Below are 16,472 nucleotides of genomic sequence, written 5' to 3'. Positions count from 1 at the left end.
CCAGCAGTGTCCTGAGACAGGAGGGGTGGGTGCAGAGTCCTCCCAGCAGTGCCCTGAGACAGGAGGGGTGGGGGCCTATCACTCCCAGCAGTGCCCATGGAACGCAAAGGGTGGAGTAGTCACATATACCATGCCCACAAATGTCAGTCAGGTGTACAAAGACCCTGCAGTACATGTACCACATGTGTGCGAGGCTGGGAGTATACGCATGCATAGCGCAGAAAAGAAAACATGTACACATGAAGTCATGTCAATAGGCCACATACACAAGTACAATGACTACCAAGGATGCCACGAATGATGCAGGTGGAGACATCGCTCAGCATGCATGTGCAAAGGTGAAGGACTATGTCACAGACCCAGCTAATGGACACACAGCTCTGTGCTAAAGTCAGGGGACACCCTGCAGGGAAGAAGTCAGGGTACACAGAGGAAGGAATACACCTTGGGACAATTGCAACATGCAGCAACTGCATACATGAATGGAGAAAGGTAGCTAACACCGTGTGAGGCACACAGATCCCAGGGTCCCCCCTATGAGCAGCACACTACTACATTTCCCACACACCCAACACATGACCAACACCCACAACCATGTAGCAGCCCCACCAACAGCAATGGCAGCAATGCAGGAGTGTTCCAAGGGAAAAAAATAAATAGCTTTATTCAGCATGAGCAAAAAACTAGTATGACGTAAGTCCAATATTAACACAGCCCATAGGGCAGTCCAGGAGTCCCAGCTGGATGGGGGACACAGTGGGATGCGTGTCCCCTAGCTTGCCTGCACAGTTACAATCCGTTGTCTTCCACAGGGGTGAGGGCATCATGTGGGGGTGAGGAAACAGGCACCGCAGGGGCAGGAGGGTGAAGGGTAGGCGTCGTGGGTGCAGGGATGGAGGACTCCACCACAGGGGGTGGGGCGGGGCCAAAGGCGGAGGCCAGGATGTCACTGCACACCTTAGCAAGGTCCTCCAGGGACTCCCCTGCACCCGAAGGAACCACAGGCCCCAAGGAGGGGGGGGGTCAGAGGGATGGGTCGCAGCGCCACTGGGGGAGGATGTGGACAGGGGGGGGGACTCAAGCACCCTGACCGGGGACCTCCTTGACCGCTTGCGGGGTGGTGTCAATGTGGGGCTCAGGGACAGAGCGGCCATGAAGGAGTCCTAGGGGGAGATGTGGCCAGGAGAGCTGAGGGGAGGGGATTTGGAGGGAGTGGATTGGGTGGAATGCGGACTCCCACTCTGGCTGCGTGTCACACGTTTGCCCCCCGACCCAGTGGGTGTGCCTACTGCACCCTGTGTGTGCGTGTCAGGAGGTGTGCGGCGGACCTTCCCTGCTGGTGTGGTGCCTGTGTCTGTTGTGGTGGGTGCATGCTTACTTCTGGGTGTATGTGGGACAGGCATGGGAGTGGGAATTGTGGAAGGAGCAGGGGTAGGGGGTGGGACGTAGCGCTGCAGGAGACCCACTGCTGCAGTCAGTGTGGAGTCTATGGACCTCAGCAAGTTGCGTTGGTCAGCCTGCGATGAATGAATGCCCTCCAAGTATGCCTCCATGTTGTTGAGGACCTTGCTGTGGCCATGGAGGACATTAAGGATCGCAGTCTGACCAATCTGCAACTGCCGCTGGATGTCCACAGACTCAGCATTGGCGGCAGCAGTGGAGACAGGGGCAGGGGGTGCGGTGCCTGGCAGGAAGGAGACATGTGGGGACCGGGCACGCTGGGAAGGGACACGAGCACGTGGGAGGCAGCTGATGCCAATGGAGGGGGCGGTGCCAGATGTAGGGCTGCTGTCAGATGGTGGTGCAGCCACCGCCCACTCGGAGTGATCCTCCTCGGACCCGTCAGCTTCATACTCTGTTGTGCCAGTCGACAGGTCCCCGGGTTCACTCTCCACCGCCTCAGTCCCACTCGAAGTGCCAGCCCCGTTGTCACCGCTGGCACTGGTGCTCGGTCCCTCCGCGCCGTCTGTGTCCATGTCTCCCTCCATGTCCCCCGACTATGCTGTGGGCAGGGTGAAGAGACAGAAAGTAATCATACACCTGTATACATATGTCACATGAGTCAAATCTACGTGGGTTACAGTGCATAGCCTGAAACAAAGGAAGAGTTACATCTACAAAACAAGGTACATATGTAGGGCATGCAAGACACAGTTTTTCGACCCACCATGCCATGGAAAAACTATGGAGAGCATGACACATTAGCAAATGAGATGATATGGAATTTTCACTAAGGAGCAAGGCCCTGGGGACAATCCAGCACTGCATCTGCACCACACAGCATGGCAGCAAATAGGGATGAGCAGGGACCATAGGCAGGAACTACAGGCACATGCAGCATAGGTAATACTGATAACATGCCCACCCTGACTGGCACACTGCACCTTGAGTGTATGTCCAGGCAAACATCACACACTGGCCAGTCCTAGCAAGGAGATATCAGGTCTTGACATGTTGGACATGCCCGCACCACCCACCCCCTACATGAGACAAATCTATGGAGACACAGGAAGCACGTACATCTCTTAGTCAGGGTGAAATACACATGTGATGCAAAACCTCTATATTGCACACAAACTACCCAAGGTGCGGCTGTGCAAATTATCATGTACAAATGGGCAGCATCAGATGATTGCAACAAGACACAAAGGCAATGGCCACCGTGAGTATGTAATAGGAAAATCAGGTCAGGCTGTACAGTGGACACTTGTAATACATCGCACGTCAATATACATGTTGCCAGGGGACAATGGCACAGAGCACAACCTATGCTGTAGACACAGAGATTGTCGACATATTCGGATTACACACATGATACCTAGGAAAATATGCCCCTGGGGACAGTAGTGGCCACACAACTCCATGCTCCTGAATGGGAATGACTGCAACACACGCTAACATCCCTGCACTATGCGTACCGCACACTCATGCACATCATGTCACAGGCCACCACATAGGACATGCGTGCTGTAAGGCCTCACACTTGAGAGACTAACTCCCATGTCTGGACTCAGCATTAGTGCCAAATGACATGGAACCCACAATTCCAGAACGGGACAGGGCACAGGCAAGGTCCCAATACCTGTTACACACCACCCCCACACATGATGCTGCAGGCATTGTACACTTGGAGAAGGTGTCAGGCTACATAACCTTGTGATGGAGTGACTACACACAGACCAGGGAACACATTGCAAGGAGGGGAAGGGAGGCAGGAGATCACTGCAATACTGTGGTGAATAGGATCTGCACAGCACCATAAACCCTGGAAGTGTATCCATGGAACATTGCACTTACAAATGCTGGTGAAACACAACAAACAAACACATGTACCTACCCCCTTCCGGCTGCTGCATCTCCTGTAGACGCCTGTCCAAGTCAGGAAAGACCACCGCCAGCACACGTTTCTGGATGTGGGAGAGACGGCGGCGCCCGCGGTTCTTGTGGCTCTCAGGTGAGTCCCCCAGCAGGACCCGTGCGATCCTCCGCATCCAGCACAGGATATCCTGCCAGCGTTTCCTCACCTGGGACAGGCGCCGCTTCTGACCTTCCGCACTCCTCACGGCGCTGACGGCGTCCAGCCATATCTGCTCCGAGTGTGAGGATGGACAAGTGACACTACATCAATACACCTGACACATGTCACAGGGACACAGATTAGAACACATTCGCTGTTTACAACAAGGCCTAGTATGCATCCAACGCATTGCACCTTTGTCATAGGGACATGATCCTCTGGGGAAGGGCAAAAGCAGTACGTGCCATTGAAAGTACACAGGTGGGATGAGGGCAATGACACAATCAATGATCCAGGCTCACACTGTGCATCACACCCACCCCTCCTGTCTCAGGGCACTGCTGGGATGACTCTGCACCCACCCCTCCTGTCTCAGGGCACTGCTGGGAGTGATAGGCCCCCACCCCTCCTGTCTCAGGGCACTGCTGGGAGGACTCTGCACCCACCCCTCCTGTCTCGGGGCACTGCTGGGAGGACTCTGCACCCACCCCTCCTGTCTCAGGGCACTGCTGGGATGACTCTGCACCCACCCCTCCTGTCTCAGGGCACTGCTGGGAGTGATAGGCCCCCACCCCTCCTGTCTCAGGGCACTGCTGGGAGGACTCTGCACCCACCTCTCCTGTCTCAGGGCACTGCTGGGAGTGATAGGCCCCCACCCCTCCTGTCTCAGGGCACTGCTGGGAGGACTCTGCACCCACCCCTCCTGTCTCAGGGCACTGCTGGGAGGACTCTGCACCAACCCCTCCTGTCTCAGGGCACTGCTGGGAGGACTCTGCACCCACCCCTCCTGTCTCAGGGCACTGCTGGGAGGACTCTGCACCCACCCCTCCTGTCTCAGGGCACTGCTGGGAGTGATAGGCCCCCACCCCTCCTGTCTCAGGGCACTGCTGGGAGGACTCTGCACCCACCCCTCCTGTCTCAGGGCACTGCTGGGAGGACTCTGCACCCAGCCCTCCTGTCTCAGGGCACTGCTGGGAGTGATAGGCCCCCACCCCTCCTGTCTCAGGGCACTGCTGGGAGGACTCTGCACCCACCTCTCCTGTCTCAGGGCACTGCTGGGAGTGATAGGCCCCCACCCCTCCTGTCTCAGGGCACTGCTGGGAGACATCAGGCATTCCCCCCCCTTGGGCCCCCCCCTACAGTACATAGCATGTGTGTCACACCTGGACACAATGGCAGAAGTCACAGTCACAAAAAAGGGACACAGTCTGTGGCAGTGGACACTGCACTCACTTGATAACCTGGTCGCCCATACAGCATGGGATACCGTGGGAGGATCACTTCCACCAAAGCCATGTTCTCCTCCAGGGTGAATGGCTGTGACCTCTCCACAGCCCTTGACATGGTTCCAGGGAATCAGTAGCAGCAGCTGGGTCGTGGAATACAGAGATGTGCAGGCAAGTGCTCCCTCATGGGACCTGGCTGCCTTATATCTGCCTTGCTGGCCCATCTCATGCACAGGAGTACAGAGTGATTGGTCACTCACATTTGCATCCTATGTTTCCTCCAATCCCTTCAAACCTAGCAGTCTGTGGGTTCTCTATCGGTTTCATTCTCCTGCATGATGTCAGCCCCACAAACACATTGCAACAAAGTAGAAGAATTCCAACTGACTTCTGCTGTGCACCTTCCAGAACAAATTCGAAATTTGAACTTGGTCTCCATGACAACCAGCATGCATGTAGGCCTTAATACTTGTCCCTCATGTGTCCCCTATGTAATTTGGAGCATCACACACAGGTACGGTGCGTTTCGGGGCCCTAGGGCACCCCAAATGCATTGCAACGGCCCGTACACGCGTGCCTACGTTCACTATCACTATGGGTCTCCTCGTGTATGCGTACTCGTAGTGGTACGGGCCGTACACACGCATGTACGCTCACTATCACTATGGGTCTCCTCGCGTATGCGTACACGTAGTGATAGTGAGCGTACATGCGTGCGTACGGCCCGTACCACTACGAGTACGCATACGCGAGGAGACCCATAGTGATAGTGAGCGTACATGCGTGCGTACGGCCCGTACCACTACGAGTACGCATACGCGAGGAGACCCATAGTGATAGTGAGCGCACATGCGTGCGTACGGCCCGTACCACTACGAGTACGCATACGCGAGGAGACCCATAGTGATAGTGAGCGCACATACGTGTGTACGGGCCGTACCACTACGAGTACGCATACGCGAGGAGACCCATAGTGATAGTGAGCGTACATGCGTGTGTACGGCCCTACCACTATGGGTGTTCTTGCGTATGGGTACTCGTAGTGGTACGGACCGTACAAATGCCTGTACGCTCGCCATCACGATGGGTACACATACGGCAGCACTCCCATAGTGATTTGGGAACATACACAGGCCCTCTTAGCAGCAGTACGGCAGTTTTCACACATCACAGTGGTGATAGGCGGCACACAGGTAGGAATAGGGCGGACATACTTGTCCATGGATGGACATACTTGTCCATGGATGGACATACTTGTCCAGGAATGGACATGAAGGCATCGTCTGTGCATTACTACATGTGTGGGGCACAGGTGTGACAGGCTGTGATGTGGAACATTACTCCTGAGTGGAGAAGGCACCACATGTATGATGAGATGTGTACAGGTGTACTGTGTGACGGTGCAATGTGTGCCAGGCATGCCCTTGACTCCTTTGACATGTGTGCATGTCGTACTGCACACTTGGGGTGAGCGTCACTGGCATGGCACGGGCACCAACACACGGAAGTGTCCCCTGATGCCCGGTACAGGGGTTACCACACCTGCCTTGACACTACCCACGGTGCACAATGTGACTATGTCATGTATGTGTGGGGGCTTCCCATCCGGTTGATGTTGGAGCACCCTCAAAAGCTGCAGCTGTTGCAGCAACCAACATGTGTCTGTGTGTAGATGGACATCGCACACTGTTCCGCACACCATGCCACATGTGGTATCGGATGTGAGGTGCACATGTATGCATGGGACACGGAGTAGCGTGACAAGGACATGTCTGCATCCTCACAATGATTGTGTGGTGAGTCATGACATGTGCACCTTCATGGCAAGGTGTGTGGGCTGTCCTAGTGTAATGTCATGTGACCTGTGTCTCTAGTGTTCCGCTACCAGTCTCTGCAATCGGCATCCTACTTCTGCAGATGTGTGGGCGTATGTCACTCCTGTCTTGCGTCTGGCTGTTCACTTGCACTGGGACACAGCTATTCCCATGCCATGGCATGTGGAGGTTCAGAATCTCCGTGTGTAGCTAGGTCTTGGTAGGAGTGTCACCTGGCAGCCATACGTGTCCTGGGCATGTAGCACATACCTGACTCCCTATGTAGCATATGTGTATTGACAGATTAACATGTGCTCAGTACATATGAATTGTTGTCGTAGTGCACTCACTCTTCCTTGTCACTTCCTAATTACTGCAGAGCGCCGCCTCTTGCCCGACCAATTCCGGACTTGGCTGACATGCGGGAGAATGACAGCATCCGTTGCTACCGCTTCCCCCAACCGTTGATTCTGGAGTTGACGGCGAGACTGGCACCACACCTGCAACCACAGCACAGGTATCCTACGGCACTGACACCCCAGCTGAAGGTAATGGCTGCCCTAAATTTTCTTGCCACGGGTACCTTTCAATATACCATAGCTCATGTTGGTGGCATGTCCCAGAGCATGTTCTGCCGTGTGCTGCATGATTTCTTAGAGGCCATGTTGATTCACCTGGATGACTTCATCAAGTTCCCAACCTCTGAACAGTTGACTGCGGTCAAGCGTGGATTCTATGCCCTGGGAGGGATGCCCCATGTCATTGGGTCCATAGATGGGACACATGTAGCTTTGGTACCACCACACGCACGGGAGGTAGCGTACCGCAATCGGAAGCACTACCACTCCATCAATGCCCTTGTGGTGTGTCAGTCCAACATGTTGATTTCACATGTCTGTGCTCGTTTTCCAGGATCAGCACACGATGCCTACATCATGAGGTGTAGCAGGATGCCTGAAATGATGATGCAGCTGCGCAACGAAAGAGCATGTGTTGTTGGTGGGTACAGTCTGTCTGTCCTGTATTTTGCATAGCCTACCAGCACGACCGCTTCACCAGTTCTAACGATGTCCATGTGCATCCCATGTAGGGGACGCTGGCTATCCCAACATGCCTTGGCTGCTCACACCTCTCCGTAACCCCATCACGCCGGCCCAGCTCCGCTTCAACACCGCCCATGGCCGGACAAGGCGAGTGATAGAGAGGACGTTTGGCCTGCTGAAGAGCCGCTTTCGGTGCCTCCACAAGACCGGCGGCACCCTCCCATATGCCCCTGCGAAGGTCTGCAAAATCTTCATGGTCTGCTGTATGCTGCACAACATGGCAGTTGAGAAAGCTGTGCCACTCATCCTGGATCAACATGACGAGGACCATCCACCCGTGGAGGACGAAGGCCTTGGCAATGGGGCTAGTGATGTGGAGGATGTGGAGCCGCAGGAGGACATCCGGACTCGGCTCATACGCGACTTCTTTGCTTAGTGGTGAGTACCAGTGTCTGAGTGTGCACGCATTTGTCCCCGTGTGGCATGTGTTGTGATGTGTGTCTCCACCTGCATGTATGGCACGTGAGTCAGAGGTGTGTGTGGGTGTGTCACTGGAGTGATGGTGGCAGTGATGGTTGTATTTCCCCAGTCATAATTGTGACCTAGCATGTAGTCATCCATACATGTGTCGAGTAAATGCACATGCAAGTGGCTGTGCTTTTTGTGGCTGACTTCTTGTGTGTCTCTCTTCCCCAGGTACTTGCGCATGCCGTCTGCTGGTAGCATTGTTGTGGCACTGCTATTCCTCATGGACACGTCATCGTGGGCTGACTCAGCGTTACAGGCACGGACACGTTTGGAAGTCTCCATAGGGTAAGGGATGCATCAGGGGTGTATTGGGTGTGGCAGTTGTTCACGATGTATGCACACTGCCCCTGTCGATGTTTGGTTCCTCTGCAGCCATGTAGCATCACCATGGGACACGACATGCAGCTGTGTACACCTGAATAGATGGTCTGACTGGTTGACAGTCATCAGTGATGGGATAGTGGATTGTGATGGTGGCATCAATGTGTGTGACACTGCCCTCGGACACATACGTTAGCATTGGCTTGACATGGTGTGGGACTTCCACATCAGCGGATCTATGGTGTATGGCAGGCTCTCCGTGAGCAGCTGTGGGTGTTTAGCTGTTAGCCGACGCTTGTGTGCCAGTTCCATGGCTATCACGCTTTTGTGCAGCAGAAGGGGGGTGCCAGTGTTGGACCCACACAAGATGTGTTCATGTGTACTTCAAGTTGCCTCTGCAATCCCGAAAACATGACTAATAAAGGTGTCCCTATGCCTCCAAGGTGCCTCTTCTCAGTCAATGCTGGTGTGTTGCCACGGTGCATCCGGCATGTCTGGCATGGTTTTCCGTGATAGTGGCTATGTGTCAATGTGTTGAGTATCAAGATGCAAGCTGTGTGTGTGGGCTGAGACTGTGTAGTGGGCATGATCTCCATGACTGTGTGGGTATTGTGACATGTGCCATCCCCATGCATCCAACGTTGGCCATGCCCCCATTCTCTGCATCCACCGGACTCAAGCTTGCAGGACATGGTTCTGCCACCTGTCTACACATACCTGGGTGCCCCCCAGGACACTCCACATGATCCCTGACCTCTGCGCATGACTGTTGCTGTACTCAATGTGTCTGTCAGCACGATTGTGCGGCCACCCCCTCAGCTGGTTGGGCCCATCACGGGTGTGTATGGTGCTCCATGTCTGTCTTGCCTAATACACTGTGACCCGTGTGTCCTGTGCCAGACTCAGGCCCCAGGGTGTGGATGGTTGAAGTCAAAAGAGAACTCATTCATGTTTAGACTTTACAACACACATGTAAGGTAAGAATGCAACCAGCAGGCATCTTCTCATCATAGTGTGATTTATTATTTTGGGGGGGGAGATAAAGTGAGTGGCTTTCCGGGAGTCTTGAATCCAAAGTTCAGTAGGGGAGTTGGTGTCCTTGCCAATGGAAATCCTCATAGTCCATGCCACAGTATTTGTCAACATTGGTCAGACAGTGACCAGCAGGGCCATGTGGCAGAGAATGTCTCTTGATGCTGTGATGCTGTTGCTCCAGTGGGCCAGGTGCCAGGCCAGGTGTCCTGGGAGATGGTGATGTTGCGCCGACCCTCACGGTCTTTTCTGTGGACGACCCGCCCTCCTGCGGGGACCCTCAGAAGCAGGCCGTGACGACGTCTGGGATGCTCCATCGGATGTTTCCTCCTTGTTGGACTTGGCCCTTCTGGCAGGTTCACCCCCGAGACTTTTTGCTTTCTATTGGTAACTTGGTTTAGTGATTTTTGGTTTAGGCGCACTTTACCGCTGTGTCTCAGGGTAAAGTGCGTGCGTGTGTTGAGGTTGGCCTGCCCTCCCAAAGGAATGCATGGGGGAATGTATGTGTTCTGGTAGTTCCTGATGCGTGGGGTGTGCAGGCCCGAGTTTGGTATGTGCGGACTTTTGTGAGTGAATGCTGCGCGATGATGTGTGTGGCGTGCATGTACCTAGTGTGGAAGTGCCACTTCTAGAAGTGGGCACTTCAGTGTGCAGTATGAAATGCGTGGCTTGTCTGGCGATTGGCTAGTGGAGGTCATGTGACAGGCTAGGGATTCCCCAGAGTCAGGAGGAGTCACCCAGTGGTGAATGGGGAGTTAGCATGCTGATGGCTGGGGAGGAGTATACCTGGGTCCTGAATAGGACAGGGCTTTCCCCACACAATGCTGGCGCCGGCCCCTGTGGTGCGTCTAATGACCCTAGCCCTGCCAGTGAATAAGGAGAGGGGCTGAGCAAAACAAAGTGCTCAGGAACCTGTTGGAACTGGTTCGCCCCTTCCCTGCACCTTAGACAAAGCCTTGTACTGTATAAAAAGGGGCTGTGTCCCCTTACATTGGGTGTTCTCTTGCAGGATCATCTGAGGGGGGGGGCCTGCTGCTGCTGGGCGCCAGGAGAGACCGCCACTGGGGACTGCCTCCCTGCTGGAGGGCCCTGTGTGCTGGCTCTGGGCCCAGCCTTTGCCCCCCTGTGCCAGAGAGGACTTTCTGCTGGACATTTTTGGCTTTGTAGCGCCAGGGAGCGCTCTTTGGATTTATAGCACTGGGCGCGCTGTTTGGGCTTTTATAGTGCTGTGAGCGCTTTGTTTCAGGAAGCCGGTGCCCACCCGGCGTTTGCCCCATCTTTTCTGATCCTGAGGACCCCTGGCAGGTGCCCACCCTGCCGGGGACGTTGCTGTGCTCGTTGGCGGGTGCCCACCCCGCTTATTGATTTTTCCATTGGCGGGTGCCTACCCCGCTTACTGCAGTATTCTATTGAGGGAGCCCACCCCTCATTGTCGCCGGTTCGAAGTCACCGCCGCGGCCCCGGCGAAACCAGGAAGTCAGGTGCCCGGCTGAGGACGTGGGCGTGGTTTAAGCAGGAAGCAGGCGGGAGCCTACCCCGCGCTCCTGCGTATGCCCCGAGAGACGCCGTGACTAAGAGGCCGGTGTCTTTCCCCCGGGACTCCCCAGAGCGAGGGAGAGCCCCTGCGTGCCGCGGGACGGAAGCCGCGTCGTGAACACGGGAAGCGGACGGGAGCCTACCCCGCGCTTCCCGGAGCCAGGAGAGTGAAGAGGACGGCAGGAGCTGGAGCGGAGGGGGGCGCGAGGCACATTGTTGGTGCCTGCCCCCTCCGCGTAGAGAAGCAGCCCCGGAGTCCGCCTGGACCGAGAGAGAGCAGCCGACGCGGGAGTCCCCTGCAGACAGCCTGGTGAGTGATTAAGAGGGCTGGGGGACTCCGCGCATGTGCTGGGGGGTGCGGGGGCAGTATCAGGGCCCCGTGAAGGCTCCAACGTTGCCTGACAGACTAAGTGGCAATCAGAGCGGCCCCGGAAGGCAGCGGGCCGCTCCAACGTTTTGGGGCATTGTTTCTAGAGCCCCGTGGCTCCAACCCCGAGGGCAGAGTTGGTTCCGAGTCCAGAGAGGGACTCCAACGACGGGGCATTGTCCGTTGAGGGACACGAAGGCTCTAGGGGGCGCTTCAATTGTTTTAAGAGCCCAGAGGGGCTCCACGAGAGCGAGAGATTTGCGTTGGAGGGCACAGTGGTGCCCACGCTCAGTTCTACAGCTGCCCAGCACTTAGTGGGCAGCTGCAACGTTTAGGTGGGGATAATTTACATTCTGGCTGGCGCAGCTTGACTGAACGCAGGGCGTCCTAGCCCCTTCCAGGCCAGTTGGCCCAGGGACTGCCACAGGTGGTGGCTCATGTGGAGTTTTGCGCTGTTGTCCCTACCTGCACCTCTGAATGTGTGTTGATGCATCATGTGCCTTGTTCTTACACCGCTGAATGTGTTTTTATGCATCATGTGTTTTCCTTCCCTACACCTCTGAATGTGATGCATCATGTGTAACGTCCTATTACCCCTACGGGTATTGTGATACGTAGGTGGTTGTTTGCTTTCTCCTAGTACAGGTGGTGCTAGTGAGGTTCTAGTTCCCTGCTCAGTATTCTCCTAAAGTGGTTAGGGCTGCGTAGGTGATACTTTCTTGATACCAGTAAGTACTGGTTGTGTGCTATACCTATTATTTTTGTGCTACAGTGATCTTATCTATTTTTGTGTTACGTTCTAAAAAGTGCTAATTCCTGACAGTGGTCCAGGTGGCCCTGTCTTGTACATATCCCTTGTAAATTCTGCCCGTGCCTGTTGGCACATTGTAAAGTGTGTGTTTTTATCTAATGTGTTGTGTATAATACAAAGGTTATTTTTATAGAATACCTTGTGTGGAGTTTCCTTTGTGGTGGGCCTTGGGTGTTGTTGCTGGGTGCGCGCGCAAACGCTTTACACATCGCCTCAGAGATAAGCCTGACTGCTCGTGCCAAGCTACCAAGGGGGTGAGCAGGGGTTATCTTTGGCGTGTAACTTCCTTGCCCTGACTAGAGTGGTGGTTTCTGCCTGACTTTGGCGCAAGCCTTAGCCAACCAGAAATCCCCATTTCTAACATTGGTGATCAGCGGTGGGATTTGGACTTGCGTTTGCGCTGTACCGCAGCAGCGACTGGCTACACCACAAAACTCTGCATTAGATAACCACATTTTAGGGATTATTGTTTTGAAGTTCCTTTATTTCTTCTCCTGAAGGTATCATTGTGTAATTGTGTCCAGTACATTTGTCCCCCGCCCTGCGCCCAGAGTTGGTACCTGTGTCACGTGGTGGTCAGGTTGAGGGATCAGGGGTGGTAGAAACTGCCTGTTAGACGGACCGGGAGGGTCGGCCGAGGACAATGGGAGAGGTCTCCGGGGAGAGCCGTCTCCAGCGATCGTACAGATAAATAACTTCCCCCCCCACAGACAGACACCACACAAGGAGAAGATTCAGCGTTCTTTATAGGCAATTTCTTACGGTACGATGAAGTGGTACAAGGAGGTCTGGACTCAGGGGTCCCCTCGATTCAAGTCTCTCAAGGTGGGGAAAGGGGGTAGCGGGACAGTCTGGTTACCAGTCTGGTAGTTGAGATGGTATGGTGGATAGCTCACAATCCTCGAGCTCGGTGTTCTAGCTGGGACGGGCCGCGGCAGCGCCAGCAGGTCCCGGTGAAGATGGTCGATACACGGTCCGCGGCAGCGCCAGCAGGTCCCGGGAAGATGGTCGATACACGGTCCGCGGCAGCGCCAGCAGGTCCCGGTGAAGATGGTCGTTACAACGGGCCGCGGCAGCGCCAGCAAGTCCCGACGAGGATGGATGTTGCAGAAGGCCGCGGCAGCGCCAGCAGGCAGGACGATAGTTCACAAGGTAGGGCTACGGCAGCGCCAGTAGTCCGTCAAGGCTGAGTTCTCTCGGTGTCTCTCAACTCCAGGATACAACTGCCGTCCTGCTCCGGAGCTGCCCTAGTTATAGGTCTGGCGCCCTTTGATGTCCGGACCCTCGCACTTGGAGGTCGGAGGGCCCGGGATGAAGGTGTCCAGACACCCAGCAGGGGGTGGAGCCAGCGCCTGGGGGAGCTGGAGGCGATCGGCACCTGGCGGGGGAGAGCCCTTGACGCTTCGTTCTCCCATTGACCTGCCAAGTGGTCCGCTCACCTCCTGGGTGGATGGTGGTGCCGGGATGTCGGGGCCGGCCAGGCCCAGGGTTAGGGTCGGGTGGAGGCCACGCGGCCTCGTGGCGCAGGGCCCAAGATGGCGGCTTGATCCAGCCGGGGGAGCCGGTGGTGGCTTGGTCCCGTGATACATGGAGGTCCGGGGGCAGGAGTTCCGTCGGGGGACGGGGTGCGGGTGATTCTTGTGGGTCACGCCTGGCAGGCCGGGGCTTGGGCCCTGTCGTGCGGGGAGGGAGCAAGCCCTTCGTGTGGCCTGTCCAACATGCGTCCCCCCCAGCTGAAGGCGGGGAGAGTCACCCATCTTCCTGGGGACTCTCCTCGTCGAGGCGGAAAAAGCGTGACAGGCCATCTGCGTTGGCGTGGTCTTGGCCCGGTCGATTTTCCACGGTGAAGTCCATTCCCTGCAGGGAGATGGACCAGCGCAATAGTTTTGGGTTCTCCCCCCGCATCTGCATCAGCCACTGCAGGGGTCGATGGTCGGTTTGTACCCGGAAGTGGGTACCGAAGAGATAGGGCCGGAGCTTTTTGAGGGCCCATACCACTGCGAAGGCCTCCCTCTCGATTGTGCTCCAGCGCTGTTCTCGGGCCAGGAGACGTCTGCTGATGAAGGCCACCGGCTGGTCATGACCCTCGGGGTTCAGTTGGGAAAGAACCGCTTCGATGCCGTGGTCGGAGGCGTCTGTCTGTACAATGAATTCCCGACTGTAATCGGGGGCCTGGAGCACAGGGGCGGTGCACAGGGCGGCCTTCAGCTTTTCGAAGGCCGCTTGACAGTCGGGGGTCCAGTTAATCCGCTTCGGCTGGTTTTTGGACGTGAGACCCGTGAGGGGCCCCACAATGCTGCCGTAGTCCCTCACGAACCGCCGGTAGTAGCCGGTGAGCCCCAAGAAGGCTCGGACCTCGGTCTGGGTGACGGGGGGCTGCCAGGACTGGATGGCAGCAATTTTAAGTTGCAGCGGGGCCACCAGCCCGCTTCCCACCTGGTGCCCGAGGTAGGTCACGGACCCTTGACCAATTTGGCATTTGCCAGCCTTAATCGTGAGGCCGGCCCGCTGGAGGGCCTGCAGGACCTCTTGGAGGTGGAGGAGGTGGTCGGACCAGTGGCGGCTGTACACAGCGATATCGTCCAGGTAGGCGGCGCTGAACTCTTCGAGCCCCGCCAAGACCTGTGTTAGAAAAGGTAGACGGACCGGGAGGGTCGGCCGGGGTCAGGAGGAGAGGTCTCCGGGGAGAGCCGTCTCCAGTGATCGTACAGACAAGTAACTTCCCCCCCACAGACAGATATCACACACGGATAAGGTTCAGTGTTCTTTATAAGCACTTATTTAAGGTACGGTTGGATGGTACAAGGAGGTCTGGACTCAGGGGTCCCCTCGATTATAGTCTCGCAAGGTAGGGAAGGGGGTAGCGGGACAGTCTATTTACCAATCAGGTAGTTCGGATGAGATGATGATGAGCTCACAATCCTCGAGCTTGGGGGTACGGGCCGCGGCAGCGCCAGCAGGTCCCGGTGTGGATGGTCGATACAACGGGCCGCGGCAGCGCCAGCCGGTCCCTGGAAGATATACGGTCCGCGGCAGCACCAGCAGGTCCCGGTGAGGATGGTCGTTACAACGGGCCGCGGCAGCGCCAGCAGGTCCCAGGAAGATGACTGTTGCAGAGGGCCGCGGCAGCGCCGGCAGGTCCCGGTGAGGATGGTCGTTACAACGGGCCGCGGCAGCGCCAGCAGGTCCCAGGAAGATGACTGTTGCAGAGGGCCGCGGCAGCGCCAGCAGGCAGGACGATGATTCACAAGAGCGGGCTACGGCAGCGCCAGTAGACCGTCAAGGTTGAGTTCACTCGGTGTCTCTCGACTCCAGGATACAACTGCCTTCCTGCTCCGGAGCTGCCTCAGTTATAGGGCTGGTGCCCTTTGATGTCTGGACCCTCGCACTTGGAGGTCGGAGGGTCCGGGATGAAGGTGTCCAGACACCCAGCAGGGGGTGGAGCCAGTGCCTGGGGGAGCTGGGGGCGATCGGCACCTGGCGGGGGAGAGCCCTTGACACTTCGTTCTCCCATTGACCTGCCAAGTGGTCCGCTCACCTCCTGGGTGGATGGTGGTGCCGGGATGTCGGGGCCGGCCAGGCCCGGGTTTAGGGTCGGGGGGAGGCCAGGCGGCCGCGTGGTGCAGGGCCCAAGATGGCGGCTTGACCCGGCCGGGGAAGCCGGTGGGGCTGGACCCTGTGATGAGTAAGGGTCCGAGGGCAAAGGGTCCGTCGGGAGACGGAGTACAGGTGCTTGTCGCGGGGTTATGCCAGGTGGGCCGGAGTCCGGGCCCTGTCGAGCGGGGAGGGAGCAAGCCGTCTGTGAGGCCTGTCCAACAACCTGGTTCACTAGACGTTGAAAAGTAGCGGGGGCATTCTTCATGCCGAAGGGCATGACCTTGAAGTGGTAGTGGCCATCGGGGGTAGAGAAGGCGGACCGTTCCTGAGCCCGGGGTGTGAGACCGATTTGCCAGTAGCCCGCTGTTAGGTCGAAGATGCTGAGGTAGCGGGCGGCCCCCAGCCGGTCGATCAATTCATCCGCTCGGGGGATAGGATGAGCGTCGGTCCGGGTGACAGCGTTCAAGCCCCGGTAGTCGACGCAGAATCTCAGTTCAGGTGTGGTGCCGGGGGCAGCGGCTTTGGGGACGAGTACAACCGGGCTGGCCCAGGGGCTGTCCGAGGGCTCGATGACCCCGATCGTGAGCATTTTGGCCACTTCCTCTTGGATGCAGGCCCGTACCCGATCTGGCACGCGGTAGGCCCGGTGTCGGATAGGGGGACTGTCCCCGGTGTCCACG

The sequence above is a fragment of the Triturus cristatus genome, chromosome 4_2 (assembly GCF_964204655.1).
Source record: "Triturus cristatus chromosome 4_2, aTriCri1.1, whole genome shotgun sequence".
NCBI lineage: Eukaryota > Metazoa > Chordata > Amphibia > Caudata > Salamandridae > Triturus > Triturus cristatus.
Note: the sequence above shows the minus strand (reverse complement) of the source record.